Genomic DNA, 10,322 nt, shown 5'->3' with positions numbered 1-10,322 from the left:
TGTGTGTGTGTGTGTGTCTGTGTGTGTGTGTGTCTGTGTGTGTGTGTGTCTGTGTGTGTCTGTGTGTGTGTCTGTCTGTGCGTGTGTGTGTATTTGTGTGTGTATCTGTGTGTAGGGAATTTATTACCGGTTTAGAAGTTTACTTTGCAGATTTTACTTAATTTAGTTTAATCCAATAATCTGTAATAAATAGTGATTCTTGTCAAGTGCAGAGACCTGGTCCATGCTTTTAATCAACCTGGGTCTGAAAATTAAGTTGTTTGGGGACTTTGAGTACCTGTCAAAATAACATCCAACTTTTGTAAAGATTCCCGAGAATAATGGGGCTTGATGTCCAGTGCCAAGCAAGTCATGACAACAGCAGAAGGGAATGGAAACTGTTCAGAAATTCTGATGCACTCCAACAGTGCTGCCTGGAAAGACCACATATTTTTATTTCCTGTTTGTTTGGAGTGTGGATTAAAAAGGAAGATACTACTTCAAAACACTCAAGCAAAAGAGGTGGCTGAAACTTTAAAGATCATGTTAACGGAGCACATTGTAATGTTGTATTTTTCTGGAACTGTGAGAGCATAAGCAGATACCAGAGGTGATGGGTCTGAACTAAAAGGAAACTGCTTTACAACAATGTCCTGATTGGTTCCTGACAAAGTGGCCATGGCTTGTGTGGTGTCAGTTCAGGAGAGAACCACCCAACCTGTAAACAGAAAGCCTAAACTATGTATGTGTCTCTCTCTCTCTTTCTCTCTCTCTCTGTGTCTTTTCTGGAGGTAGCAGAAGGTGTCCTAGCTGTTTTCCACTCACCTTTTGTAAATCCCCCAAATGAAGGAAAAAAACACATTCAAAAACAGTGAAAGAATGAATTCTCAATCAGTAAATGAGAGCCTCGACATGTAAACAACTTTGTGTGAACGGCAAAGAATTAAAAGGAATAGAAAGAAAGCAACTCAATGAATCTTGAGGTCCAGCCTAGTGCTATTGGACTATGTTTACCTGATTTCCTTTGGGTTTTCACCTGAATATCCAATATCCATGTCTTGTCTGTCTTTGTGTTGGTCAATTTGTGAAGGGGGGAGGGTGTTAAAGTGGAGTGGACTTTATGATGTAGAGTTGTAAATTACCAACTGATATTTCCCAATTGCCTATGGTTAAAGACACTTTGTTGGTAATAAACAGTTTATTTTGTTAAGTCCAGGAACACAGTAAGTGTTTTCTTTTAGTCTGAGTTCTTCAGTCAGGCAAATCGGGCAATTTGGATATGTTGACGTAATCTTTTCAAATTTGTAATGAATCTGAGAATAGTGGGGCTTGATTTCCAGTGCACCAGCCCAGTAACATGACAAGACCTTTTTTAATTTCTTATCTACTCATGGGCGAGGGCATCGCTAGCTGGGCCAGCATTTATTGCCCAGTCCTAGTTGGCCTTGAGAAGGTGGTGGTGAGCTATCTTCTTGAACCGTTGCAATCTGTTGGTGTGGATAGACCCATAGATTCATAGGGAAACAGTCAGGACAGTGCGTGGCTTCAAAGGGGACTTGCAAATAGTGGGGTCCCCATGTATCTGCTGCCCTTTTAGATGGAAGTGGAAGTGATTGCGGATTCGGAAGGTACTGTCTAAGGATTTTTGTTGAACTTCTTACAGTGTATCATGTGTATGAAACATACTGCTGCAATTGAGCGTCAGTAGTGGAGGGAGTGAATGTTTGTGGAGCGGATGTGGTGCTAATCAAGCGGGCTGCTTTGTCCTGGATGGTGTCAAGCTTCTTGAGTATTTTAGGAGCTTCAGTCCACCCAGACGAGTGAGGGAGTATTCCATCACATTCCTATGCCTTTTAGATGAAGGATAAGCTTTGGGGAGTCAGGAGGTGAGTTACTCGTTTCAAGATTCCTAGTCTCTTACCTGCTCTTGTTGTTACAGTACTGATATTCTGTTCTAGGATGTACATCAGCAATTTTCCACATAGTCAGGTAGATGCCAGTACTGCAAACTGTATTGGAACTGCTTGGCTACGGGAATGGCAAGTTCTGGAGGAGAGGTCTTCAGTACTATTGCCAGAATATTGTTAGGACGTGTGCAGTATATAGTGCCTCCAACTGTTTCTTGACATTATGTAGATTGAGTCAAATTGGCTAAAACCTGTCTGCTGTGATGCTGAGGACCTCTGGAGGAGGTTAAGATGGATCAGCCATTCAGCATTTCTGGCTGAAAGTTATTGTGCTTGTTTTTTACATTGACATCCTTGGCTCACCAAGCCCCCCACCCCCCACCCCCCCATCCCAGTCAAGCTAAGAATGTTAGGGATGTTTAACCCTTGTTAGTTGCCTAACTGTCCAACATTATTCATGACCAGATGCAGTAGGACTGCAGAGGTGAAATCTGATTAGTTTTATGAAGTATTGCTTAGCTCTGTTTATTGTACACTGCTTGTGCTATTTGGTATGCAAGTAGCCATGTGTTGTAACTTCACCAGGGTGACACCTCATTTAAGGCACGCCTGGTGCTAGATTGAGACTAGGTTAGTTTTTAACCCCCTTTTTTTTGGTTCCCTCCCCAATTGCTACAGATCTAGTCTAGCAGCTATGTCCTTTGTGACTCAGCCAGAACAGTAAGTGATCGGGCTACTGAGACACTCCTTATGGTGGACATTGAAATCGCCCACATTCTGTGCCCTTGCTACCCTCAGTGATTCCTCCAAGTGGTGTTCAACATGGAGGAGCATTGATTCATCAGATGAGGGGGGGTGGGGTAGAACATGGTAGTGACAGGACACTTTCTCGTTTATGTTTGACCTGATGCCACGTGACAGCACAGTGGCTCAGTGGTTGGCACTGCTGTACCACGGTGCCAGGGAACGGGTTCAATTCCACCCTCCGACTGTCTGTGGGGAGTTTGCACATTGTCCCTGTGTCTGCGTGGATTTCCTCCTGGTGCTCCAGTTTCCTCCCGCAGTCCAAAGATGAGCAGGTTAGGCTAAATTACTTTTAGTGTCCAGGGATGTGCAGGGTAAGAGAATTAGACAGAGTCACAGGGGTAGGGTAGAGGAGGTGGGTGGATACTGTTTGGAGAGTCAGTGTGGACCAATGGGCTGAATGGCCTGCTCCCACACTGTAGGATTTCTATGAATTCATGGAATCCAGGGTCAATGTTGAGAACTGCCAGGGTAACTCCCTCCTGACTGTATACCACTGTGCCACCAAGTCTGCTGGGTCAGCCCTGCCAGTGGAGTAGAAACTTGCCAAGGATGGTGATGCTGGCGTCTGGGATGGTATCTGTAAAGCTATAGTTCCCTGGGTGGGACTAAGTTGTTGCTCGTCTAGTCTATGAGACAACTCTCCCGATTTTGTGTCAAACATTAACAATAAGGAGGACTTTGAAGAATCCACAGGCTTGGTTCAGGATGGTCATTGTCTTAGCCAATACTGAGTAGTCCATTAAGCTTTGTAACATGTTAATATAACAGAGACCAATTACACCCACATTGCTGAGGGGCTGGAGTCACATCTAGGCCATACCCGGTAAGGCGTTAATGAACCAGATGGGGTTATTTTTTGAACAATCAACACTAGTTTCATTGGAGTTAAATCCAGAATTTTTTTGCATTCAAATTTCACGAGCCACTACGGTGGGATTCGGAATGGTGACGTTACTAACACGCTCGTCCTGTGAAGTTCAGAGTACTCCAGCACACTCCTGACTTATGCCTTGTAGATGGTGGAAAGGTCTTGAGGAATCAGGTGATGTGTTACTCATGACACAACTCCCAGATTCTCCACAGTGACATGGAGCTGCTAGATTTTTGTGAAGTTCCGACTGGTTCACGAATTCCTGTCAGGAGCCAAATCTGTTAGCCTTACCCATGACTCCAGACCAGCAGTAATGTGATTCACTCTTAAATCCCCTCTGAAATGGCTAAAGAAGCCACTGAGTGGTATCAAACATAAACAGAAGAGGCAAATAATCAGCAGCAGTGATCTGCTCACTGATACTCAGTTTGGGTTCTGCCAGGGTCACTCAGCTTCTGGCCTCATTACAGCCTTAATTCAAACAAAGGGAACATTTCTATGGCATGTAGGCAGGTTCAGAGGCTCTCAATGTAAGTGGTGACACAAGCTGTTACAGAGGAATAGCTGGGCTAAAGACTCCTTCCTCTTTTTTACCCCTTGCTAAAAGCAGCCTTGTCAGGGAGGTACAAAATTTTCCTTCTTTACAATTGCGTTCAATTCTGGTCGCCACATTGCAGGAAGGATGTGGAGACTTTGGAGAGGGTGCAGAAGAGGTTTACCAGGTTGCTGCCTAGATTAGAGGGCATGAGCTATAAGGAGAGGCTGGACACACTAGGGGTAACACAGTGTGGAGCTGGAGGAACACAGCAGGCCAGGCAGCATCAGAGGAGCAGGAAAGTTGACGTTTCGGGTTGGGACCCTTCTTCAGGAATGGGGAGGGGGAAGGGAGATGGGAAATGAATAGAGAGAGGCAGGGTGGGGCTGGTGAAGCTGGGTCGGGTGGTGATAGATGAGTGCAGGTAAAGAGTGATGGGGATTGGTCAGTGAGGTGGGAGGAGCAGATAGGTGGGAGAGAAGATGGACAGGTTGTGTCAGGTCAAGGAGGCGGGGATGAGAGGGAGAGTTGGACATGGGATGAGGCCGGGGGTGGGGAGATTTTAAGGCTGGTGAATTCCAAGTTTAGGCCACTGGGTTGTAGGCTCCTGAGGCATAATATGCAGGTGGCGTCATTGTGACACTGGAGGAGGCCCAGGATGGACATGTTGCCCAGGGAGTGGGAGGGAGAGTTGAAGTGATTCATGACTGGAAGGTGTTGTCGTTTGTCGCATACAGAGGGGTCTGAGTCTATGCTTGTCTCACCAATGTAGAGGAGGCCACATCGGGAGCAGCGGATACAGTAGACCAAGTTGACAGATGTGCAGGTGAACCCCTGTCTGATATGGAAGGTTTGTTTTGGGCCTGGATGGGGGAGAGGGGGAAGGTGTAGGGGCAGGTGTAGCACTTCCTGTGGGTGCAGTGAAAGGTGCCGGGGGGGGGTGGGGCTAGTGATGAACGTGGAACGGACAAGGGAGTCACAGAGTTAGCGGTCCCTACGGAAGGCAGATAGGGGTGGGGAGGGAAATATCTCTTTCGTTGTGGGGACGGATTGTAGGTGGCGGAAGTGGCGGAGAATGATACGCTGGATGCGGAGGTTGATGGGGTTGCATGTGAGGACAAGGGGGATTCTGTCTTTATTTTGTTGGAGGGAGGGGATGTGAGGGCAAAGATGCAGGAAACGCAAAAGATGTGGTTGAGGGTATTTTCGATCACCGGAGGGAATAAGTTACGGTCCTTGAAATAGGAGGACATCTGGGATGTGCGGGAGTGGAACGCCCCATCTTGGGAGCTGATATGGCGGAGGCGGAGGAATTGGGAGTAGGGGATCACATTCTTGCAGGAAGGTGGGTGAAAGGTGTTGTAGTCTAGGTAGCTGTGAGAGTCGATGGGCTTGAAATAGATATCAGTTTTGAGGTGGTCACCAGAGATGGAGATGGAGAGGTCCAGGAAGGAGAGAGAGGCATCGGAGATCGTCCAGATGAACTTGAGATTGGGTGTAAGGTGTTAGTAAAGTTGATGAACTGTTGAAGCTCCTCATGGGATAATTAAAATACATCTATTTATGTATTTACATCTTTAAAGTTACAATATCTAAGTACAAACTGGACAGAAAGCAAAATCACATGGGAGCACGAGGCGCCGCCAATATAGTCATCAATGTAACAGAGGAAGAGGTGGGGTTTAGGGCCAGTGTAGCTACGGAAGGGGGACTGTTCCACGTATCCTACAAAGAGGCAGGCATAGCTTGGGCCCATGCGGGTTCCCATGGCCATCCCCTTCGTCTGTTGGAAGTGGGAGGAGTTGAAGGAGAAGTTGTTAAGGGTAAGGATGAGTTTGGTTCAGCAGATGAGGGTGTCAGTGGAGGGGGACTGGTCAGGCCTGTGGGAGAGGAAGAAGCAGAGGGCATTTTGATGCATTTTGGAAGATCCAGTTCAAGAGCGAACTATACGGTAAATGGAAAAGCCCTGGGGAAAATTGATGCACAGAGAGATCTGGGTGTTCAGGTCTATTGTACCCTGAAGGTGACAACGCATGTCGATAGAGTGGTCAAGAAGGCATACGGCATGCTTTCATTCATTGGACAGGGTATTGAGTACAAGACTTGGCAGGTCATGTTACAGTTGTATAGGACTTTGGTTCGACCACATTTGGAATACTGCGTCCAGTTCTGGTCGCCACATTACCAAAAGGATGTGGATGCTTTGGAGAGGGTGCAGAGGAGGTTCACCAGGATGTTACCTGGTATGGAGGGTGCTAGCTATGAAGAGACGTTGAGTAGATTAGGATTATTTACATTAGAAAGACGGAGGTTGAGGGGGGACCTGATTGAGGTCTACAAAATCATGAGAGGTATAGACAGGGTGGATAGCAAGAAGCTTTTTCCCAGAGTGGGGGAGTCAATTACTAGGGGTCACAATTTCAAGGTGAGAGGGGAAAGTTTAAGGGAGATATGTGTGGAAAGTTCTTTACACAGAGGGTGGTGGGTGCCTGGAACACGTTGCCAGCGGAGGTGGTAGAGGCGGGCACGATGGTGTCATTTAAGATGTATCTAGACAGATACATGAATGGGCAGGGAGCAGAGGGATACAGATCCTTGGAAAATAGGCAACAGGTTTAGATAGAGGATCTGGATCAGTGCAGGCTTGGAGGGCCTAAGGGCCTGTTCCTGTGCTGTAATTTTCTTTGTTCTCCACATGGGGGATACAAGTGTACAGGGATGTGCTCTGTACGCGACAAACGACAACACCTTCCGGTTGCCAACCATTTTAACTCGATCCACACCCCCACACCACCCCACTCCCTGGTGACATGTCAATCCTGGGCCTCCTCCAGTGTCACAATGACACCACCCGCATATTACGCCTTGGCAGCCTACAGCCCAATGGCCTAAACATGGAATTCACCAGTTTTAAAATCTCCCCACCCCTGGCCTCATCCCACGTCCAACCTTCCCTCTCATCCCCACTTCCTTGACCTGACACAACCTGTCCATCTTTTCTCCCACCTACCCATCCCCACCCTTCCCACTGACCAATCCCCTACCTGCAATCACCTATCACCATCCCACCTACCTTCACCAGTGCCATCCCTCGTCTCTCTATGTCTGAGCTCCCTTCCCCCGCTTCATTTCTGAAGGGTCCCGACCCGAAACTTCGACTTTCCTGCTTCTCTGGTGCTGCCAGGCCTGCTGTGTTCCTCCAGTTCCACACTGTGTTATCACTGACTCCAGCATCTGCAGTTCTTGCTATCTCTGGACACACTAGTGCTGTTTTCTCTGGAGTGGCGAAGGCTGAAGGGAGACCTTACGGAAGTCTATAACATTATGAGAGGCACAGATATGGTTGACAGTCAGAATCATTTTCCCAGAGTTGAAATGTCTAATATTGGGAGGCGTGCATTTATGGTGAGAGGGGGTAAGTTCAAAGGAGAGGTGAGGGGCAAGTGTTTTTACACTGAGAGTGCTAGGAGTCTGGAATGTGCTGCCAAGGGGAGTAGTGGAGGCAGACATGATAGGGGCATTTCAGGGGCTTTTAGATAGCCACATGAATAAGCAAGGAATGGAGGGATATGGATCATGGGCAGGCAGAAGGGATTAGTTTAATTTGGTGTCATGTTCGACGCAACATTGTGGGCCGAATGGCCTGTTCCTGTGCTGTACTTGTCTATGTGCTATGTACAATTGTCCTGTACGAAACCCGCACTGCACTTGACAAAACTGTGGTTGAACGTTAAGATCAACACAGACCACGGAAAGGGTTCAGAAAAGATTTACAAGGATGTTACTGGGGTTGGAGGGTTTGAGCTAAAGGGAAAGGCTGAATAGGCTGGGGCTATTTTCCCCAGAGTGTTGGAGGCTGAGGGGTGACCATATAGAGGTTTATAAAATCATGAGGGGCTTGGATAGGGTGCACAGTCAAGGTTTTTTTGCCCAGGGTGGGGGAGTCCAAAACTAGAGGGCATAGGTTTAAGGTGAGAGGGGCAGGATTTAAAAGGGACCTGAGGGGCAATGTTTTCACACAGAGGGTGACTCATGTATGCAATGAGCTGCCAGAGGAAGTGGTGGAGGCGAGTACAATTACAATATTTAAAAGGCATTTGATGGGTACGTGACTAGGAAGGGTTTAGAGGGATATGGGCCAAATGCTGGCAAATGGGACTAGAATAATTTAGGATATTTGGTCAGCTTGGACGAGTTGAACCGAAGGGTCTGTTTCCGTGCTGTACAACTCTATAACACTATGGCATATTACCCCATACTCCACGGAACAGAGTTTTCTTCTCTCCTGCTTGTACATACTGTGCTTGAAAAAGACTTGCATTTATGTGGCACCTTTCACAAACCTCAGAAAATTGCATAATACTTAAGCTAACGAAGAACAGCCACTGTTGTAGTGCGGGAAGTGTATCAACCAACATGTGCACACGTAGCTCCCACAGACAGTAATGTGATAATGACCAGATAATCCATTGATTGAGGAGTAAATATTGGACAGGACACTGGATTGATGTCTCCTATGAAGTAATGCCACAGAGTCTCTGAATCAACGTGCCAGGGCAGATGGGGCTTCTGTGTGACATCTCATCTGAAGGACAGCACCTCCAATGGTACCAAACTCCCTTTATCCCACACTGGAGCGTCAACCTGGATTGGGAGGTCAACTCTCTCCAGCGGGAATCAAACCAACTTCAGACAGGCAAATAAACACACCTCATTAAGACAAAAGAAACCGCTGCACCTAAATACCCATTTACGGTGCCCCTTTACAGGTGACAAAGCTGTTATTTGTTGCTTTTATGAAAGCAGAATTGCGTTTTAATAGGACTCCAAATCACCTGGACACCCTGAATATTGAAGTTGCTACGAAGAGAAAAAAGGATTCGACAACAAAACATTTTATTGCGCACCCATCTTCTGTGGTCATGTATATAATCAATAGTACAACTTGCACAACAATATTACACTATTACAGTGTGAAATATTTTTGATGTATAATTAGAAGGCAGGAACTGCAAGGACACACTGCCTGGACAATGATTTGTTAGAAATAAGCAAACAACCCCCTTGCTCATTGTGTGTGGTCTGTTTATTTCAAAACATGGCCCCTTTTGAGATTTTTTGAGCAGCCTACCTGTTACCTTCATGACTGCTGAGTCACTTCAGTCCCAGGTCGTGAGAAGAGTCTGGGGATAGAACTTGCATTTACTCAATGGCCCAACCTGCCTCACAGTTAACAAAATGCAGTCACTTGTGAAACATGGGAAGCAAGCAGTCAATGTACGCACAGCAAGATCCCACATTGAGCAGTGAGAGAAATGACTGCGCCATCTGTTTCAGTGACGCTGGTTAAAGGGGGCATCCTGTTGGCCAGTTCACCTCTTCGAAATTACACCCTGAGATCTTTTACATTTGGCATGGGGGCAGATGGGGTTTCAGCTTGGAATCTCACTCTGAAAGAAGGGACTTCTGACAGTGCGGCTTTCCTGCTGTAACTCCAATGCTGGGAACCCTTCGCCCTGTATGACCAACATTTTGACAGAGCCTTGCAATTCCTACCTATATATGCATATATAATACATACATAAGCACATAAATATGTATATACAGAACATTGTAAATAACCCCGTGATCTCTGAGGTAAAGTTAAAGGTCCCTAGTGACAGAGTACTTTGTCAATATTTTAGTCTTGTAATCTTGGAATGTTCTTCAGTGCAGAGAGAGGACAGCACCATCACCTACACCAGCTAAGCTGAAGGTATACAAGGTCACAGCTGCATTTACATCATATGGCTAAACCAAGTGTAACAGTTACAATAATGGCCAAGCAACCCTGAGGCCACGCGTGGTAAATCCTTTGCATTATGGGCAAAATTCACTTTATTAAAATCCGTAGGCTGATGCCAAGAAATAACATCGCCGAGGCAAGCTGCTGGCTTGGGGAGATGGTGACATTTTAGTAATGTCACGGGACAGTAATCCAGAGGCCCAGGCTCTGGGAACATGGGTTCAAATCCCATTATGGCGGCTGCTGGGATACAAATTTAATTCATTAATTGAGGTTGGTTGGCTCGCCGAGCTGTTTTGTTGTTCCGCAGATGTTTCGTTACTGTGCTGGGTAACATCCTCAGTGCAGCCTCTGATGAAGCGTCGGTGTGTTTTCCCGCCTGGTTTTTAAACTCTGGGGTCCGTTGCGATGGATTGCCTCACTTCCGGGTTTCCTCCG

This window comes from Rhincodon typus, chromosome 22 (assembly GCF_021869965.1).
Source record: "Rhincodon typus isolate 14 chromosome 22, sRhiTyp1.1, whole genome shotgun sequence".
Lineage (NCBI taxonomy): Eukaryota > Metazoa > Chordata > Chondrichthyes > Orectolobiformes > Rhincodontidae > Rhincodon > Rhincodon typus.
This window is presented reverse-complemented; position numbering follows the sequence as displayed.